A 17,957-nucleotide genomic window follows, 5' to 3' on the forward strand; every position below is an offset into this window, starting at 1 on the left:
AGCTGCCGCCTTCTTAGCTCAGTGGTAGAGCACTGGTCTCGTAAACCAGGGGTCGTGAGTTCGAACCTCCCAGAAGGCATTCATTTTTTAAACCTTCCTGCAAGGAGCGGAGCTATCTCGAGCAGCATCTAACACATGGCAGTACACTGAATGAAAGGGATGTTCTACAACCTATGACAAGTATTCTACTGGCCTCAGAGGTTTTCTGAATGCATAGGCAGAACATTGGTTTGTATGCATTTTGTAGTATAATGTCATGCTTGGCGATGTCATTCGTTTACGAGCCTCGCTACAGTGTGCATGCACGTTATCCATGTGAAGAGGCGTAAGCAAATGCTACCATTCTGCGAGATTCCTGCAGAAGGTATACGAATTGCGTTGGTATACAGAGCACAAGGGAACCAAAGTCAAGGCCTCCGTGGCGCAATCGGCTAGCGCGTTCGGCTGTTAACCGAAAGGTTGGTGGTTCGAGCCCACCCGGGGGCGAAATCGTTTTAACCGGCACCGAGGTGAGGACATACGTCAACTTTGTTAGAGATACACAGCTAGTGTGACAATTTGGCTGCGTTTGAGTGATGCCACAGAGCCTTATACACATTCAGCCAAGTGACACTGTAGGTAAAAACATGGCCCTACACAGACGTTCTGCTGTTTTCCTTTTTATTCGTCATGTGTGACACTGCAGTAGAGGGACGCCCGCTACAAAAGACGTATTCTTTACATTCAATTTCAGCATATACGTCGCGAGTGCCATATGACAGGGCCTGTCTCTCGATGTCGATTTGTATTTGGTGTGTCTTAAGTGTCGGTCTGCAGTAGGCCGCTGTTGGCCGAGCGACGTGCAGTCCGAAACATTCAAGAGATTTGGAAAACGGCAATGTGGACACCCCCAGCAGCAGCTGTGTGCCAAATCCGATATCTGGTCGAGGGCTGCAAAATTCAGTATGATGAAGTAACAATTTGGGGATAGCTCACAAACGCTAAGCTGCCGCCTTCTTAGCTCAGTGGTAGAGCACTGGTCTCGTAAACCAGGGGTCGTGAGTTCGAACCTCCCAGAAGGCACTCATTTTTTAAACCTTCCTGCAAGGAGCGGAGCTATCTCGAGCAGCATCTAACACATGGCAGTACACTGAATGAAAGGGATGTTCTACAACCTATGACAAGTATTCTACTGGCCTCAGAGGTTTTCTGAATGCATAGGCAGAACATTGGTTTGTATGCATTTTGTAGTATAATGTCATGCTTGGCGATGTCATTCGTTTACGAGCCTCGCTACAGTGTGCATGCACGTTATCCATGTGAAGAGGCGTAAGCAAATGCTACCATTCTGCGAGATTCCTGCAGAAGGTATACGAATTGCGTTGATATACAGAGCACAAGGGAGCCAAAGTCAAGGCCTCCGTGGCGCAATCGGCTAGCGCGTTCGGCTGTTAACCGAAAGGTTGGTGGTTCGAGCCCACCCGGGGGCGAAATCGTTTTAACCGGCACCGAGGTGAGGACATACGTCAACTTTGTTAGAGATACACAGCTAGTGTGACAATTTGGCTGCGTTTGAGTGATGCCACAGAGCCTTATACACATTCAGCCAAGTGACACTGTAGGTAAAAACATGGCCCTACACAGACGTTCTGCTGTTTTCCTTTTTATTCGTCATGTGTGACACTGCAGTAGAGGGACGCCCGCTACAAAAGACGTATTCTTTACATTCAATTTCAGCATATACGTCGCGAGTGCCATATGACAGGGCCTGTCTCTCGATGTCGATTTGTATTTGGTGTGTCTTAAGTGTCGGTCTGCAGTAGGCCGCTGTTGGCCGAGCGACGTGCAGTCGCCTTACATGAAGCCCCATGGGCAACGCCAGTGCCACTGTGGACAACAGCGCACTGTAGCCAGAGAGAGGAGCCGAAAGGCGCATTTCGCAGTCGAGCCACGCTATCCCACAAGCTGTGCACTAGGTCAGGATTGTGCAGACCGCTAACTTTTGGTGGGCCGACGCTCGTCGTCGATCGTAAGGGCGAAACATTCAAGAGATTTGGAAAACGGCAATGTGGACACCCCCAGCAGCAGCTGTGTGCCAAATCCCATATCTGGTCGAGGGCTGCAAGATTCAGTATGATGAAGTAACAATTTGGGGATAGCTCACAAACGCTAAGCTGCCGCCTTCTTAGCTCAGTGGTAGAGCACTGGTCTCGTAAACCAGGGGTCGTGAGTTCGAACCTCCCAGAAGGCATTCATTTTTTAAACCTTCCTGCAAGGAGCGGAGCTATCTCGAGCAGCATCTAACACATGGCAGTACACTGAATGAAAGGGATGTTCTACAACCTATGACAAGTATTCTACTGGCCTCAGAGGTTTTCTGAATGCATAGGCAGAACATTGGTTTGTATGCATTTTGTAGTATAATGTCATGCTTGGCGATGTCATTCGTTTACGAGCCTCGCTACAGTGTGCATGCACGTTATCCATGTGAAGAGGCGTAAGCAAATGCTACCATTCTGCGAGATTCCTGCAGAAGGTATACGAATTGCGTTGATATACAGAGCACAAGGGAGCCAAAGTCAAGGCCTCCGTGGCGCAATCGGCTAGCGCGTTCGGCTGTTAACCGAAAGGTTGGTGGTTCGAGCCCACCCGGGGGCGAAATCGTTTTAACCGGCACCGAGGTGAGGACATACGTCAACTTTGTTAGAGATACACAGCTAGTGTGACAATTTGGCTGCGTTTGAGTGATGCCACAGAGCCTTATACACATTCAGCCAAGTGACACTGTAGGTAAAAACATGGCCCTACACAGACGTTCTGCTGTTTTCCTTTTTATTCGTCATGTGTGACACTGCAGTAGAGGGACGCCCGCTACAAAAGACGTATTCTTTACATTCAATTTCAGCATATACGTCGCGAGTGCCATATGACAGGGCCTGTCTCTCGATGTCGATTTGTATTTGGTGTGTCTTAAGTGTCGGTCTGCAGTAGGCCGCTGTTGGCCGAGCGACGTGCAGTCGCCTTACATGAAGCCCCATGGGCAACGCCAGTGCCACTGTGGACAACAGCGCACTGTAGCCAGAGAGAGGAGCCGAAAGGCGCATTTCGCAGTCGAGCCACGCTATCCCACAAGCTGTGCACTAGGTCAGGATTGTGCAGACCGCTAACTTTTGGTGGGCCGACGCTCGTCGTCGATCGTAAGGGCGAAACATTCAAGAGATTTGGAAAACGGCAATGTGGACACCCCCAGCAGCAGCTGTGTGCCAAATCCGATATCTGGTCGAGGGCTGCAAGATTCAGTATGATGAAGTAACAATTTGGGGATAGCTCACAAACGCTAAGCTGCCGCCTTCTTAGCTCAGTGGTAGAGCACTGGTCTCGTAAACCAGGGGTCGTGAGTTCGAACCTCACAGAAGGCATTCATTTTTTAAACCTTCCTGCAAGGAGCGGAGCTATCTCGAGCAGCATCTAACACATGGCAGTACACTGAATGAAAGGGATGTTCTACAACCTATGACAAGTATTCTACTGGCCTCAGAGGTTTTCTGAATGCATAGGCAGAACATTGGTTTGTATGCATTTTGTAGTATAATGTCATGCTTGGCGATGTCATTCGTTTACGAGCCTCGCTACAGTGTGCATGCACGTTATCAATGTGAAGAGGCGTAAGCAAATGCTACCATTCTGCGAGATTCCTGCAGAAGGTATACGAATTGCGTTGATATACAGAGCACAAGGGAGCCAAAGTCAAGGCCTCCGTGGCGCAATCGGCTAGCGCGTTCGGCTGTTAACCGAAAGGTTGGTGGTTCGAGCCCACCCGGGGGCGAAATCGTTTTAACCGGCACCGAGGTGAGGACATACGTCAACTTTGTTAGAGATACACAGCTAGTGTGACAATTTGGCTGCGTTTGAGTGATGCCACAGAGCCTTATACACATTCAGCCAAGTGACACTGTAAGTAAAAACATGGCCCTACACAGACGTTCTGCTGTTTTCCTTTTTATTCGTCATGTGTGACACTGCAGTAGAGGGACGCCCGCTACAAAAGACGTATTCTTTACATTCAATTTCAGCATATACGTCGCGAGTGCCATATGACAGGGCCTGTCTCTCGATGTCGATTTGTATTTGGTGTGTCTTAAGTGTCGGTCTGCAGTAGGCCGCTGTTGGCCGAGCGACGTGCAGTCGCCTTACATGAAGCCCCATGGGCAACGCCAGTGCCACTGTGGACAACAGCGCACTGTAGCCAGAGAGAGGAGCCGAAAGGCGCATTTCGCAGTCGAGCCACGCTATCCCACAAGCTGTGCACTAGGTCAGGATTGTGCAGACCGCTAACTTTTGGTGGGCCGACGCTCGTCGTCGATCGTAAGGGCGAAACATTCAAGAGATTTGGAAAACGGCAATGTGGACACCCCCAGCAGCAGCTGTGTGCCAAGTCCGATATCTGGTCGAGGGCTGCAAGATTCAGTATGATGAAGTAACAATTTGGGGATAGCTCACAAACGCTAAGCTGCCGCCTTCTTAGCTCAGTGGTAGAGCACTGGTCTCGTAAACCAGGGGTCGTGAGTTCGAACCTCACAGAAGGCATTCATTTTTTAAACCTTCCTGCAAGGAGCGGAGCTATCTCGAGCAGCATCTAACACATGGCAGTACACTGAATGAAAGGGATGTTCTACAACCTATGACAAGTATTCTACTGGCCTCAGAGGTTTTCTGAATGCATAGGCAGAACATTGGTTTGTATGCATTTTGTAGTATAATGTCATGCTTGGCGATGTCATTCGTTTACGAGCCTCGCTACAGTGTGCATGCACGTTATCCATGTGAAGAGGCGTAAGCAAATGCTACCATTCTGCGAGATTCCTGCAGAAGGTATACGAATTGCGTTGATATACAGAGCACAAGGGAGCCAAAGTCAAGGCCTCCGTGGCGCAATCGGCTAGCGCGTTCGGCTGTTAACCGAAAGGTTGGTGGTTCGAGCCCACCCGGGGGCGAAATCGTTTTAACCGGCACCGAGGTGAGGACATACGTCAACTTTGTTAGAGATACACAGCTAGTGTGACAATTTGGCTGCGTTTGAGTGATGCCACAGAGCCTTATACACATTCAGCCAAGTGACACTGTAGGTAAAAACATGGCCCTACACAGACGTTCTGCTGTTTTCCTTTTTATTCGTCATGTGTGACACTGCAGTAGAGGGACGCCCGCTACAAAAGACGTATTCTTTACATTCAATTTCAGCATATACGTCGCGAGTGCCATATGACAGGGCCTGTCTCTCGATGTCGATTTGTATTTGGTGTGTCTTAAGTGTCGGTCTGCAGTAGGCCGCTGTTGGCCGAGCGACGTGCAGTCGCCTTACATGAAGCCCCATGGGCAACGCCAGTGCCACTGTGGACAACAGCGCACTGTAGCCAGAGAGAGGAGCCGAAAGGCGCATTTCGCAGTCGAGCCACGCTATCCCACAAGCTGTGCACTAGGTCAGGATTGTGCAGACCGCTAACTTTTGGTGGGCCGACGCTCGTCGTCGATCGTAAGGGCGAAACATTCAAGAGATTTGGAAAACGGCAATGTGGACACCCCCAGCAGCAGCTGTGTGCCAAATCCCATATCTGGTCGAGGGCTGCAAGATTCAGTATGATGAAGTAACAATTTGGGGATAGCTCACAAACGCTAAGCTGCCGCCTTCTTAGCTCAGTGGTAGAGCACTGGTCTCGTAAACCAGGGGTCGTGAGTTCGAACCTCCCAGAAGGCATTCATTTTTTAAACCTTCCTGCAAGGAGCGGAGCTATCTCGAGCAGCATCTAACACATGGCAGTACACTGAATGAAAGGGATGTTCTACAACCTATGACAAGTATTCTACTGGCCTCAGAGGTTTTCTGAATGCATAGGCAGAACATTGGTTTGTATGCATTTTGTAGTATAATGTCATGCTTGGCGATGTCATTCGTTTACGAGCCTCGCTACAGTGTGCATGCACGTTATCCATGTGAAGAGGCGTAAGCAAATGCTACCATTCTGCGAGATTCCTGCAGAAGGTATACGAATTGCGTTGATATACAGAGCACAAGGGAGCCAAAGTCAAGGCCTCCGTGGCGCAATCGGCTAGCGCGTTCGGCTGTTAACCGAAAGGTTGGTGGTTCGAGCCCACCCGGGGGCGAAATCGTTTTAACCGGCACCGAGGTGAGGACATACGTCAACTTTGTTAGAGATACACAGCTAGTGTGACAATTTGGCTGCGTTTGAGTGATGCCACAGAGCCTTATACACATTCAGCCAAGTGACACTGTAGGTAAAAACATGGCCCTACACAGACGTTCTGCTGTTTTCCTTTTTATTCGTCATGTGTGACACTGCAGTAGAGGGACGCCCGCTACAAAAGACGTATTCTTTACATTCAATTTCAGCATATACGTCGCGAGTGCCATATGACAGGGCCTGTCTCTCGATGTCGATTTGTATTTGGTGTGTCTTAAGTGTCGGTCTGCAGTAGGCCGCTGTTGGCCGAGCGACGTGCAGTCGCCTTACATGAAGCCCCATGGGCAACGCCAGTGCCACTGTGGACAACAGCGCACTGTAGCCAGAGAGAGGAGCCGAAAGGCGCATTTCGCAGTCGAGCCACGCTATCCCACAAGCTGTGCACTAGGTCAGGATTGTGCAGACCGCTAACTTTTGGTGGGCCGACGCTCGTCGTCGATCGTAAGGGCGAAACATTCAAGAGATTTGGAAAACGGCAATGTGGACACCCCCAGCAGCAGCTGTGTGCCAAATCCGATATCTGGTCGAGGGCTGCAAGATTCAGTATGATGAAGTAACAATTTGGGGATAGCTCACAAACGCTAAGCTGCCGCCTTCTTAGCTCAGTGGTAGAGCACTGGTCTCGTAAACCAGGGGTCGTGAGTTCGAACCTCACAGAAGGCATTCATTTTTTAAACCTTCCTGCAAGGAGCGGAGCTATCTCGAGCAGCATCTAACACATGGCAGTACACTGAATGAAAGGGATGTTCTACAACCTATGACAAGTATTCTACTGGCCTCAGAGGTTTTCTGAATGCATAGGCAGAACATTGGTTTGTATGCATTTTGTAGTATAATGTCATGCTTGGCGATGTCATTCGTTTACGAGCCTCGCTACAGTGTGCATGCACGTTATCAATGTGAAGAGGCGTAAGCAAATGCTACCATTCTGCGAGATTCCTGCAGAAGGTATACGAATTGCGTTGATATACAGAGCACAAGGGAGCCAAAGTCAAGGCCTCCGTGGCGCAATCGGCTAGCGCGTTCGGCTGTTAACCGAAAGGTTGGTGGTTCGAGCCCACCCGGGGGCGAAATCGTTTTAACCGGCACCGAGGTGAGGACATACGTCAACTTTGTTAGAGATACACAGCTAGTGTGACAATTTGGCTGCGTTTGAGTGATGCCACAGAGCCTTATACACATTCAGCCAAGTGACACTGTAAGTAAAAACATGGCCCTACACAGACGTTCTGCTGTTTTCCTTTTTATTCGTCATGTGTGACACTGCAGTAGAGGGACGCCCGCTACAAAAGACGTATTCTTTACATTCAATTTCAGCATATACGTCGCGAGTGCCATATGACAGGGCCTGTCTCTCGATGTCGATTTGTATTTGGTGTGTCTTAAGTGTCGGTCTGCAGTAGGCCGCTGTTGGCCGAGCGACGTGCAGTCGCCTTACATGAAGCCCCATGGGCAACGCCAGTGCCACTGTGGACAACAGCGCACTGTAGCCAGAGAGAGGAGCCGAAAGGCGCATTTCGCAGTCGAGCCACGCTATCCCACAAGCTGTGCACTAGGTCAGGATTGTGCAGACCGCTAACTTTTGGTGGGCCGACGCTCGTCGTCGATCGTAAGGGCGAAACATTCAAGAGATTTGGAAAACGGCAATGTGGACACCCCCAGCAGCAGCTGTGTGCCAAGTCCGATATCTGGTCGAGGGCTGCAAGATTCAGTATGATGAAGTAACAATTTGGGGATAGCTCACAAACGCTAAGCTGCCGCCTTCTTAGCTCAGTGGTAGAGCACTGGTCTCGTAAACCAGGGGTCGTGAGTTCGAACCTCACAGAAGGCATTCATTTTTTAAACCTTCCTGCAAGGAGCGGAGCTATCTCGAGCAGCATCTAACACATGGCAGTACACTGAATGAAAGGGATGTTCTACAACCTATGACAAGTATTCTACTGGCCTCAGAGGTTTTCTGAATGCATAGGCAGAACATTGGTTTGTATGCATTTTGTAGTATAATGTCATGCTTGGCGATGTCATTCGTTTACGAGCCTCGCTACAGTGTGCATGCACGTTATCCATGTGAAGAGGCGTAAGCAAATGCTACCATTCTGCGAGATTCCTGCAGAAGGTATACGAATTGCGTTGATATACAGAGCACAAGGGAGCCAAAGTCAAGGCCTCCGTGGCGCAATCGGCTAGCGCGTTCGGCTGTTAACCGAAAGGTTGGTGGTTCGAGCCCACCCGGGGGCGAAATCGCTTTAACCGGCACCGAGGTGAGGACATACGTCAACTTTGTTAGAGATACACAGCTAGTGTGACAATTTGGCTGCGTTTGAGTGATGCCACAGAGCCTTATACACATTCAGCCAAGTGACACTGTAGGTAAAAACATGGCCCTACACAGACGTTCTGCTGTTTTCCTTTTTATTCGTCATGTGTGACACTGCAGTAGAGGGACGCCCGCTACAAAAGACGTATTCTTTACATTCAATTTCAGCATATACGTCGCGAGTGCCATATGACAGGGCCTGTCTCTCGATGTCGATTTGTATTTGGTGTGTCTTAAGTGTCGGTCTGCAGTAGGCCGCTGTTGGCCGAGCGACGTGCAGTCGCCTTACATGAAGCCCCATGGGCAACGCCAGTGCCACTGTGGACAACAGCGCACTGTAGCCAGAGAGAGGAGCCGAAAGGCGCATTTCGCAGTCGAGCCACGCTATCCCACAAGCTGTGCACTAGGTCAGGATTGTGCAGACCGCTAACTTTTGGTGGGCCGACGCTCGTCGTCGATCGTAAGGGCGAAACATTCAAGAGATTTGGAAAACGGCAATGTGGACACCCCCAGCAGCAGCTGTGTGCCAAATCCGATATCTGGTCGAGGGCTGCAAGATTCAGTATGATGAAGTAACAATTTGGGGATAGCTCACAAACGCTAAGCTGCCGCCTTCTTAGCTCAGTGGTAGAGCACTGGTCTCGTAAACCAGGGGTCGTGAGTTCGAACCTCACAGAAGGCATTCATTTTTTAAACCTTCCTGCAAGGAGCGGAGCTATCTCGAGCAGCATCTAACACATGGCAGTACACTGAATGAAAGGGATGTTCTACAACCTATGACAAGTATTCTACTGGCCTCAGAGGTTTTCTGAATGCATAGGCAGAACATTGGTTTGTATGCATTTTGTAGTATAATGTCATGCTTGGCGATGTCATTCGTTTACGAGCCTCGCTACAGTGTGCATGCACGTTATCCATGTGAAGAGGCGTAAGCAAATGCTACCATTCTGCGAGATTCCTGCAGAAGGTATACGAATTGCGTTGATATACAGAGCACAAGGGAGCCAAAGTCAAGGCCTCCGTGGCGCAATCGGCTAGCGCGTTCGGCTGTTAACCGAAAGGTTGGTGGTTCGAGCCCACCCGGGGGCGAAATCGTTTTAACCGGCACCGAGGTGAGGACATACGTCAACTTTGTTAGAGATACACAGCTAGTGTGACAATTTGGCTGCGTTTGAGTGATGCCACAGAGCCTTATACACATTCAGCCAAGTGACACTGTAGGTAAAAACATGGCCCTACACAGACGTTCTGCTGTTTTCCTTTTTATTCGTCATGTGTGACACTGCAGTAGAGGGACGCCCGCTACAAAAGACGTATTCTTTACATTCAATTTCAGCATATACGTCGCGAGTGCCATATGACAGGGCCTGTCTCTCGATGTCGATTTGTATTTGGTGTGTCTTAAGTGTCGGTCTGCAGTAGGCCGCTGTTGGCCGAGCGACGTGCAGTCGCCTTACATGAAGCCCCATGGGCAACGCCAGTGCCACTGTGGACAACAGCGCACTGTAGCCAGAGAGAGGAGCCGAAAGGCGCATTTCGCAGTCGAGCCACGCTATCCCACAAGCTGTGCACTAGGTCAGGATTGTGCAGACCGCTAACTTTTGGTGGGCCGACGCTCGTCGTCGATCGTAAGGGCGAAACATTCAAGAGATTTGGAAAACGGCAATGTGGACACCCCCAGCAGCAGCTGTGTGCCAAATCCGATATCTGGTCGAGGGCTGCAAGATTCAGTATGATGAAGTAACAATTTGGGGATAGCTCACAAACGCCAAGCTGCCGCCTTCTTAGCTCAGTGGTAGAGCACTGGTCTCGTAAACCAGGGGTCGTGAGTTCGAACCTCACAGAAGGCATTCATTTTTTAAACCTTCCTGCAAGGAGCGGAGCTATCTCGAGCAGCATCTAACACATGGCAGTACACTGAATGAAAGGGATGTTCTACAACCTATGACAAGTATTCTACTGGCCTCAGAGGTTTTCTGAATGCATAGGCAGAACATTGGTTTGTATGCATTTTGTAGTATAATGTCATGCTTGGCGATGTCATTCGTTTACGAGCCTCGCTACAGTGTGCATGCACGTTATCCATGTGAAGAGGCGTAAGCAAATGCTACCATTCTGCGAGATTCCTGCAGAAGGTATACGAATTGCGTTGATATACAGAGCACAAGGGAGCCAAAGTCAAGGCCTCCGTGGCGCAATCGGCTAGCGCGTTCGGCTGTTAACCGAAAGGTTGGTGGTTCGAGCCCACCCGGGGGCGAAATCGTTTTAACCGGCACCGAGGTGAGGACATACGTCAACTTTGTTAGAGATACACAGCTAGTGTGACAATTTGGCTGCGTTTGAGTGATGCCACAGAGCCTTATACACATTCAGCCAAGTGACACTGTAGGTAAAAACATGGCCCTACACAGACGTTCTGCTGTTTTCCTTTTTATTCGTCATGTGTGACACTGCAGTAGAGGGACGCCCGCTACAAAAGACGTATTCTTTACATTCAATTTCAGCATATACGTCGCGAGTGCCATATGACAGGGCCTGTCTCTCGATGTCGATTTGTATTTGGTGTGTCTTAAGTGTCGGTCTGCAGTAGGCCGCTGTTGGCCGAGCGACGTGCAGTCGCCTTACATGAAGCCCCATGGGCAACGCCAGTGCCACTGTGGACAACAGCGCACTGTAGCCAGAGAGAGGAGCCGAAAGGCGCATTTCGCAGTCGAGCCACGCTATCCCACAAGCTGTGCACTAGGTCAGGATTGTGCAGACCGCTAACTTTTGGTGGGCCGACGCTCGTCGTCGATCGTAAGGGCGAAACATTCAAGAGATTTGGAAAACGGCAATGTGGACACCCCCAGCAGCAGCTGTGTGCCAAATCCGATATCTGGTCGAGGGCTGCAAGATTCAGTATGATGAAGTAACAATTTGGGGATAGCTCACAAACGCTAAGCTGCCGCCTTCTTAGCTCAGTGGTAGAGCACTGGTCTCGTAAACCAGGGGTCGTGAGTTCGAACCTCCCAGAAGGCATTCATTTTTTAAACCTTCCTGCAAGTAGCGGAGCTATCTCGAGCAGCATCTAACACATGGCAGTACACTGAATGAAAGGGATGTTCTACAACCTATGACAAGTATTCTACTGGCCTCAGAGGTTTTCTGAATGCATAGGCAGAACATTGGTTTGTATGCATTTTGTAGTATAATGTCATGCTTGGCGATGTCATTCGTTTACGAGCCTCGCTACAGTGTGCATGCACGTTATCCATGTGAAGAGGCGTAAGCAAATGCTACCATTCTGCGAGATTCCTGCAGAAGGTATACGAATTGCGTTGATATACAGAGCACAAGGGAGCCAAAGTCAAGGCCTCCGTGGCGCAATCGGCTAGCGCGTTCGGCTGTTAACCGAAAGGTTGGTGGTTCGAGCCCACCCGGGGGCGAAATCGTTTTAACCGGCACCGAGGTGAGGACATACGTCAACTTTGTTAGAGATACACAGCTAGTGTGACAATTTGGCTGCGTTTGAGTGATGCCACAGAGCCTTATACACATTCAGCCAAGTGACACTGTAGGTAAAAACATGGCCCTACACAGACGTTCTGCTGTTTTCCTTTTTATTCGTCATGTGTGACACTGCAGTAGAGGGACGCCCGCTACAAAAGACGTATTCTTTACATTCAATTTCAGCATATACGTCGCGAGTGCCATATGACAGGGCCTGTCTCTCGATGTCGATTTGTATTTGGTGTGTCTTAAGTGTCGGTCTGCAGTAGGCCGCTGTTGGCCGAGCGACGTGCAGTCGCCTTACATGAAGCCCCATGGGCAACGCCAGTGCCACTGTGGACAACAGCGCACTGTAGCCAGAGAGAGGAGCCGAAAGGCGCATTTCGCAGTCGAGCCACGCTATCCCACAAGCTGTGCACTAGGTCAGGATTGTGCAGACCGCTAACTTTTGGTGGGCCGACGCTCGTCGTCGATCGTAAGGGCGAAACATTCAAGAGATTTGGAAAACGGCAATGTGGACACCCCCAGCAGCAGCTGTGTGCCAAGTCCGATATCTGGTCGAGGGCTGCAAGATTCAGTATGATGAAGTAACAATTTGGGGATAGCTCACAAACGCTAAGCTGCCGCCTTCTTAGCTCAGTGGTAGAGCACTGGTCTCGTAAACCAGGGGTCGTGAGTTCGAACCTCACAGAAGGCATTCATTTTTTAAACCTTCCTGCAAGGAGCGGAGCTATCTCGAGCAGCATCTAACACATGGCAGTACACTGAATGAAAGGGATGTTCTACAACCTATGACAAGTATTCTACTGGCCTCAGAGGTTTTCTGAATGCATAGGCAGAACATTGGTTTGTATGCATTTTGTAGTATAATGTCATGCTTGGCGATGTCATTCGTTTACGAGCCTCGCTACAGTGTGCATGCACGTTATCCATGTGAAGAGGCGTAAGCAAATGCTACCATTCTGCGAGATTCCTGCAGAAGGTATACGAATTGCGTTGATATACAGAGCACAAGGGAGCCAAAGTCAAGGCCTCCGTGGCGCAATCGGCTAGCGCGTTCGGCTGTTAACCGAAAGGTTGGTGGTTCGAGCCCACCCGGGGGCGAAATCGTTTTAACCGGCACCGAGGTGAGGACATACGTCAACTTTGTTAGAGATACACAGCTAGTGTGACAATTTGGCTGCGTTTGAGTGATGCCACAGAGCCTTATACACATTCAGCCAAGTGACACTGTAGGTAAAAACATGGCCCTACACAGACGTTCTGCTGTTTTCCTTTCTTTTCGTCATGTGTGACACTGCAGTAGAGGGACGCCCGCTACAAAAGACGTATTCTTTACATTCAATTTCAGCATATACGTCGCGAGTGCCATATGACAGGGCCTGTCTCTCGATGTCGATTTGTATTTGGTGTGTCTTAAGTGTCGGTCTGCAGTAGGCCGCTGTTGGCCGAGCGACGTGCAGTCGCCTTACATGAAGCCCCATGGGCAACGCCAGTGCCACTGTGGACAACAGCGCACTGTAGCCAGAGAGAGGAGCCGAAAGGCGCATTTCGCAGTCGAGCCACGCTATCCCACAAGCTGTGCACTAGGTCAGGATTGTGCAGACCGCTAACTTTTGGTGGGCCGACGCTCGTCGTCGATCGTAAGGGCGAAACATTCAAGAGATTTGGAAAACGGCAATGTGGACACCCCCAGCAGCAGCTGTGTGCCAAGTCCGATATCTGGTCGAGGGCTGCAAGATTCAGTATGATGAAGTAACAATTTGGGGATAGCTCACAAACGCTAAGCTGCCGCCTTCTTAGCTCAGTGGTAGAGCACTGGTCTCGTAAACCAGGGGTCGTGAGTTCGAACCTCACAGAAGGCATTCATTTTTTAAACCTTCCTGCAAGGAGCGGAGCTATCTCGAGCAGCATCTAACACATGGCAGTACACTGAATGAAAGGGATGTTCTACAACCTATGACAAGTATTCTACTGGCCTCAGAGGTTTTCTGAATGCATAGGCAGAACATTGGTTTGTATGCATTTTGTAGTATAATGTCATGCTTGGCGATGTCATTCGTTTACGAGCCTCGCTACAGTGTGCATGCACGTTATCCATGTGAAGAGGCGTAAGCAAATGCTACCATTCTGCGAGATTCCTGCAGAAGGTATACGAATTGCGTTGATATACAGAGCACAAGGGAGCCAAAGTCAAGGCCTCCGTGGCGCAATCGGCTAGCGCGTTCGGCTGTTAACCGAAAGGTTGGTGGTTCGAGCCCACCCGGGGGCGAAATCGTTTTAACCGGCACCGAGGTGAGGACATACGTCAACTTTGTTAGAGATACACAGCTAGTGTGACAATTTGGCTGCGTTTGAGTGATGCCACAGAGCCTTATACACATTCAGCCAAGTGACACTGTAGGTAAAAACATGGCCCTACACAGACGTTCTGCTGTTTTCCTTTTTATTCGTCATGTGTGACACTGCAGTAGAGGGACGCCCGCTACAAAAGACGTATTCTTTACATTCAATTTCAGCATATACGTCGCGAGTGCCATATGACAGGGCCTGTCTCTCGATGTCGATTTGTATTTGGTGTGTCTTAAGTGTCGGTCTGCAGTAGGCCGCTGTTGGCCGAGCGACGTGCAGTCGCCTTACATGAAGCCCCATGGGCAACGCCAGTGCCACTGTGGACAACAGCGCACTGTAGCCAGAGAGAGGAGCCGAAAGGCGCATTTCGCAGTCGAGCCACGCTATCCCACAAGCTGTGCACTAGGTCAGGATTGTGCAGACCGCTAACTTTTGGTGGGCCGACGCTCGTCGTCGATCGTAAGGGCGAAACATTCAAGAGATTTGGAAAACGGCAATGTGGACACCCCCAGCAGCAGCTGTGTGCCAAATCCGATATCTGGTCGAGGGCTGCAAGATTCAGTATGATGAAGTAACAATTTGGGGATAGCTCACAAACGCTAAGCTGCCGCCTTCTTAGCTCAGTGGTAGAGCACTGGTCTCGTAAACCAGGGGTCGTGAGTTCGAACCTCACAGAAGGCATTCATTTTTTAAACCTTCCTGCAAGGAGCGGAGCTATCTCGAGCAGCATCTAACACATGGCAGTACACTGAATGAAAGGGATGTTCTACAACCTATGACAAGTATTCTACTGGCCTCAGAGGTTTTCTGAATGCATAGGCAGAACATTGGTTTGTATGCATTTTGTAGTATAATGTCATGCTTGGCGATGTCATTCGTTTACGAGCCTCGCTACAGTGTGCATGCACGTTATCAATGTGAAGAGGCGTAAGCAAATGCTACCATTCTGCGAGATTCCTGCAGAAGGTATACGAATTGCGTTGATATACAGAGCACAAGGGAGCCAAAGTCAAGGCCTCCGTGGCGCAATCGGCTAGCGCGTTCGGCTGTTAACCGAAAGGTTGGTGGTTCGAGCCCACCCGGGGGCGAAATCGTTTTAACCGGCACCGAGGTGAGGACATACGTCAACTTTGTTAGAGATACACAGCTAGTGTGACAATTTGGCTGCGTTTGAGTGATGCCACAGAGCCTTATACACATTCAGCCAAGTGACACTGTAGGTAAAAACATGGCCCTACACAGACGTTCTGCTGTTTTCCTTTTTATTCGTCATGTGTGACACTGCAGTAGAGGGACGCCCGCTACAAAAAACGTATTCTTTACATTCAATTTCAGCATATACGTCGCGAGTGCCATATGACAGGGCCTGTCTCTCGATGTCGATTTGTATTTGGTGTGTCTTAAGTGTCGGTCTGCAGTAGGCCGCTGTTGGCCGAGCGACGTGCAGTCGCCTTACATGAAGCCCCATGGGCAACGCCAGTGCCACTGTGGACAACAGCGCACTGTAGCCAGAGAGAGGAGCCGAAAGGCGCATTTCGCAGTCGAGCCACGCTATCCCACAAGCTGTGCACTAGGTCAGGATTGTGCAGACCGCTAACTTTTGGTGGGCCGACGCTCGTCGTCGATCGTAAGGGCGAAACATTCAAGAGATTTGGAAAACGGCAATGTGGACACCCCCAGCAGCAGCTGTGTGCCAAATCCGATATCTGGTCGAGGGCTGCAAGATTCAGTATGATGAAGTAACAATTTGGGGATAGCTCACAAACGCTAAGCTGCCGCCTTCTTAGCTCAGTGGTAGAGCACTGGTCTCGTAAACCAGGGGTCGTGAGTTCGAACCTCACAGAAGGCATTCATTTTTTAAACCTTCCTGCAAGGAGCGGAGCTATCTCGAGCAGCATCTAACACATGGCAGTACACTGAATGAAAGGGATGTTCTACAACCTATGACAAGTATTCTACTGGCCTCAGAGGTTTTCTGAATGCATAGGCAGAACATTGGTTTGTATGCATTTTGTAGTATAATGTCATGCTTGGCGATGTCATTCGTTTACGAGCCTCGCTACAGTGTGCATGCACGTTATCAATGTGAAGAGGCGTAAGCAAATGCTACCATTCTGCGAGATTCCTGCAGAAGGTATACGAATTGCGTTGATATACAGAGCACAAGGGAGCCAAAGTCAAGACCTCCGTGGCGCAATCGGCTAGCGCGTTCGGCTGTTAACCGAAAGGTTGGTGGTTCGAGCCCACCCGGGGGCGAAATCGTTTTAACCGGCACCGAGGTGAGGACATACGTCAACTTTGTTAGAGATACACAGCTAGTGTGACAATTTGGCTGCGTTTGAGTGATGCCACAGAGCCTTATACACATTCAGCCAAGTGACACTGTAAGTAAAAACATGGCCCTACACAGACGTTCTGCCGTTTTCCTTTTTATTCGTCATGTGTGACACTGCAGTAGAGGGACGCCCGCTACAAAAGACGTATTCTTTACATTCAATTTCAGCATATACGTCGCGAGTGCCATATGACAGGGCCTGTCTCTCGATGTCGATTTGTATTTGGTGTGTCTTAAGTGTCGGTCTGCAGTAGGCCGCTGTTGGCCGAGCGACGTGCAGTCGCCTTACATGAAGCCCCATGGGCAACGCCAGTGCCACTGTGGACAACAGCGCACTGTAGCCAGAGAGAGGAGCCGAAAGGCGCATTTCGCAGTCGAGCCACGCTATCCCACAAGCTGTGCACTAGGTCAGGATTGTGCAGACCGCTAACTTTTGGTGGGCCGACGCTCGTCGTCGATCGTAAGGGCGAAACATTCAAGAGATTTGGAAAACGGCAATGTGGACACCCCCAGCAGCAGCTGTGTGCCAAGTCCGATATCTGGTCGAGGGCTGCAAGATTCAGTATGATGAAGTAACAATTTGGGGATAGCTCACAAACGCTAAGCTGCCGCCTTCTTAGCTCAGTGGTAGAGCACTGGTCTCGTAAACCAGGGGTCGTGAGTTCGAACCTCACAGAAGGCATTCATTTTTTAAACCTTCCTGCAAGGAGCGGAGCTATCTCGAGCAGCATCTAACACATGGCAGTACACTGAATGAAAGGGATGTTCTACAACCTATGACAAGTATTCTACTGGCCTCAGAGGTTTTCTTAATGCATAGGCAGAACATTGGTTTGTATGCATTTTGTAGTATAATGTCATGCTTGGCGATGTCATTCGTTTACGAGCCTCGCTACAGTGTGCATGCACGTTATCCATGTGAAGAGGCGTAAGCAAATGCTACCATTCTGCGAGATTCCTGCAGAAGGTATACGAATTGCGTTGATATACAGAGCACAAGGGAGCCAAAGTCAAGGCCTCCGTGGCGCAATCGGCTAGCGCGTTCGGCTGTTAACCGAAAGGTTGGTGGTTCGAGCCCACCCGGGGGCGAAATCGTTTTAACCGGCACCGAGGTGAGGACATACGTCAACTTTGTTAGAGATACACAGCTAGTGTGACAATTTGGCTGCGTTTGAGTGATGCCACAGAGCCTTATACACATTCAGCCAAGTGACACTGTAGGTAA

General features: G+C 49.9%; 32 non-coding genes across 32 annotated transcripts; all 32 read left to right on the forward strand.

Moving 5' to 3' along the window:
• Positions 1-7: 7 nt before the first annotated feature.
• Positions 8-79, forward strand: Trnat-cgu (transfer RNA threonine (anticodon CGU)). Its single transcript has one exon. It is a non-coding gene; the product is annotated as a tRNA-Thr (tRNA).
• Positions 80-412: 333 nt separating this feature from the next.
• On the forward strand, positions 413-486 carry Trnan-guu (transfer RNA asparagine (anticodon GUU)). Its single transcript has one exon. It is a non-coding gene; the product is annotated as a tRNA-Asn (tRNA).
• Positions 487-990: 504 nt separating this feature from the next.
• On the forward strand, positions 991-1,062 carry Trnat-cgu (transfer RNA threonine (anticodon CGU)). Its single transcript has one exon. It is a non-coding gene; the product is annotated as a tRNA-Thr (tRNA).
• Positions 1,063-1,395: 333 nt separating this feature from the next.
• Positions 1,396-1,469, forward strand: Trnan-guu (transfer RNA asparagine (anticodon GUU)). Its single transcript has one exon. It is a non-coding gene; the product is annotated as a tRNA-Asn (tRNA).
• A 689-nt stretch (positions 1,470-2,158) lies between these two features.
• On the forward strand, positions 2,159-2,230 carry Trnat-cgu (transfer RNA threonine (anticodon CGU)). The gene has a single exon. It is a non-coding gene; the product is annotated as a tRNA-Thr (tRNA).
• Positions 2,231-2,563: 333 nt separating this feature from the next.
• Positions 2,564-2,637, forward strand: Trnan-guu (transfer RNA asparagine (anticodon GUU)). The gene has a single exon. It is a non-coding gene; the product is annotated as a tRNA-Asn (tRNA).
• Positions 2,638-3,326: 689 nt separating this feature from the next.
• On the forward strand, positions 3,327-3,398 carry Trnat-cgu (transfer RNA threonine (anticodon CGU)). The gene has a single exon. It is a non-coding gene; the product is annotated as a tRNA-Thr (tRNA).
• A 333-nt stretch (positions 3,399-3,731) lies between these two features.
• On the forward strand, positions 3,732-3,805 carry Trnan-guu (transfer RNA asparagine (anticodon GUU)). Its single transcript has one exon. It is a non-coding gene; the product is annotated as a tRNA-Asn (tRNA).
• Positions 3,806-4,494: 689 nt separating this feature from the next.
• Positions 4,495-4,566, forward strand: Trnat-cgu (transfer RNA threonine (anticodon CGU)). Its single transcript has one exon. It is a non-coding gene; the product is annotated as a tRNA-Thr (tRNA).
• Positions 4,567-4,899: 333 nt separating this feature from the next.
• Positions 4,900-4,973, forward strand: Trnan-guu (transfer RNA asparagine (anticodon GUU)). Its single transcript has one exon. It is a non-coding gene; the product is annotated as a tRNA-Asn (tRNA).
• A 689-nt stretch (positions 4,974-5,662) lies between these two features.
• Positions 5,663-5,734, forward strand: Trnat-cgu (transfer RNA threonine (anticodon CGU)). The gene has a single exon. It is a non-coding gene; the product is annotated as a tRNA-Thr (tRNA).
• Positions 5,735-6,067: 333 nt separating this feature from the next.
• Trnan-guu (transfer RNA asparagine (anticodon GUU)) lies at positions 6,068-6,141 on the forward strand. The gene has a single exon. It is a non-coding gene; the product is annotated as a tRNA-Asn (tRNA).
• A 689-nt stretch (positions 6,142-6,830) lies between these two features.
• Positions 6,831-6,902, forward strand: Trnat-cgu (transfer RNA threonine (anticodon CGU)). Its single transcript has one exon. It is a non-coding gene; the product is annotated as a tRNA-Thr (tRNA).
• A 333-nt stretch (positions 6,903-7,235) lies between these two features.
• Positions 7,236-7,309, forward strand: Trnan-guu (transfer RNA asparagine (anticodon GUU)). The gene has a single exon. It is a non-coding gene; the product is annotated as a tRNA-Asn (tRNA).
• A 689-nt stretch (positions 7,310-7,998) lies between these two features.
• On the forward strand, positions 7,999-8,070 carry Trnat-cgu (transfer RNA threonine (anticodon CGU)). Its single transcript has one exon. It is a non-coding gene; the product is annotated as a tRNA-Thr (tRNA).
• Positions 8,071-8,403: 333 nt separating this feature from the next.
• On the forward strand, positions 8,404-8,477 carry Trnan-guu (transfer RNA asparagine (anticodon GUU)). The gene has a single exon. It is a non-coding gene; the product is annotated as a tRNA-Asn (tRNA).
• A 689-nt stretch (positions 8,478-9,166) lies between these two features.
• Positions 9,167-9,238, forward strand: Trnat-cgu (transfer RNA threonine (anticodon CGU)). The gene has a single exon. It is a non-coding gene; the product is annotated as a tRNA-Thr (tRNA).
• Positions 9,239-9,571: 333 nt separating this feature from the next.
• Trnan-guu (transfer RNA asparagine (anticodon GUU)) lies at positions 9,572-9,645 on the forward strand. The gene has a single exon. It is a non-coding gene; the product is annotated as a tRNA-Asn (tRNA).
• Positions 9,646-10,334: 689 nt separating this feature from the next.
• Trnat-cgu (transfer RNA threonine (anticodon CGU)) lies at positions 10,335-10,406 on the forward strand. Its single transcript has one exon. It is a non-coding gene; the product is annotated as a tRNA-Thr (tRNA).
• A 333-nt stretch (positions 10,407-10,739) lies between these two features.
• Positions 10,740-10,813, forward strand: Trnan-guu (transfer RNA asparagine (anticodon GUU)). Its single transcript has one exon. It is a non-coding gene; the product is annotated as a tRNA-Asn (tRNA).
• A 689-nt stretch (positions 10,814-11,502) lies between these two features.
• Trnat-cgu (transfer RNA threonine (anticodon CGU)) lies at positions 11,503-11,574 on the forward strand. The gene has a single exon. It is a non-coding gene; the product is annotated as a tRNA-Thr (tRNA).
• A 333-nt stretch (positions 11,575-11,907) lies between these two features.
• On the forward strand, positions 11,908-11,981 carry Trnan-guu (transfer RNA asparagine (anticodon GUU)). The gene has a single exon. It is a non-coding gene; the product is annotated as a tRNA-Asn (tRNA).
• Positions 11,982-12,670: 689 nt separating this feature from the next.
• On the forward strand, positions 12,671-12,742 carry Trnat-cgu (transfer RNA threonine (anticodon CGU)). Its single transcript has one exon. It is a non-coding gene; the product is annotated as a tRNA-Thr (tRNA).
• Positions 12,743-13,075: 333 nt separating this feature from the next.
• Trnan-guu (transfer RNA asparagine (anticodon GUU)) lies at positions 13,076-13,149 on the forward strand. The gene has a single exon. It is a non-coding gene; the product is annotated as a tRNA-Asn (tRNA).
• A 689-nt stretch (positions 13,150-13,838) lies between these two features.
• Trnat-cgu (transfer RNA threonine (anticodon CGU)) lies at positions 13,839-13,910 on the forward strand. Its single transcript has one exon. It is a non-coding gene; the product is annotated as a tRNA-Thr (tRNA).
• Positions 13,911-14,243: 333 nt separating this feature from the next.
• On the forward strand, positions 14,244-14,317 carry Trnan-guu (transfer RNA asparagine (anticodon GUU)). The gene has a single exon. It is a non-coding gene; the product is annotated as a tRNA-Asn (tRNA).
• A 689-nt stretch (positions 14,318-15,006) lies between these two features.
• On the forward strand, positions 15,007-15,078 carry Trnat-cgu (transfer RNA threonine (anticodon CGU)). The gene has a single exon. It is a non-coding gene; the product is annotated as a tRNA-Thr (tRNA).
• Positions 15,079-15,411: 333 nt separating this feature from the next.
• Positions 15,412-15,485, forward strand: Trnan-guu (transfer RNA asparagine (anticodon GUU)). The gene has a single exon. It is a non-coding gene; the product is annotated as a tRNA-Asn (tRNA).
• A 689-nt stretch (positions 15,486-16,174) lies between these two features.
• Trnat-cgu (transfer RNA threonine (anticodon CGU)) lies at positions 16,175-16,246 on the forward strand. Its single transcript has one exon. It is a non-coding gene; the product is annotated as a tRNA-Thr (tRNA).
• Positions 16,247-16,579: 333 nt separating this feature from the next.
• On the forward strand, positions 16,580-16,653 carry Trnan-guu (transfer RNA asparagine (anticodon GUU)). The gene has a single exon. It is a non-coding gene; the product is annotated as a tRNA-Asn (tRNA).
• Positions 16,654-17,342: 689 nt separating this feature from the next.
• Positions 17,343-17,414, forward strand: Trnat-cgu (transfer RNA threonine (anticodon CGU)). Its single transcript has one exon. It is a non-coding gene; the product is annotated as a tRNA-Thr (tRNA).
• Positions 17,415-17,747: 333 nt separating this feature from the next.
• On the forward strand, positions 17,748-17,821 carry Trnan-guu (transfer RNA asparagine (anticodon GUU)). The gene has a single exon. It is a non-coding gene; the product is annotated as a tRNA-Asn (tRNA).
• The last annotated feature ends 136 nt before the right edge of the window (positions 17,822-17,957 follow it).

Source organism: Schistocerca serialis, chromosome 6 (assembly GCF_023864345.2).
Source record: "Schistocerca serialis cubense isolate TAMUIC-IGC-003099 chromosome 6, iqSchSeri2.2, whole genome shotgun sequence".
Classification (NCBI taxonomy): Eukaryota; Metazoa; Arthropoda; class Insecta; order Orthoptera; family Acrididae; genus Schistocerca; species Schistocerca serialis.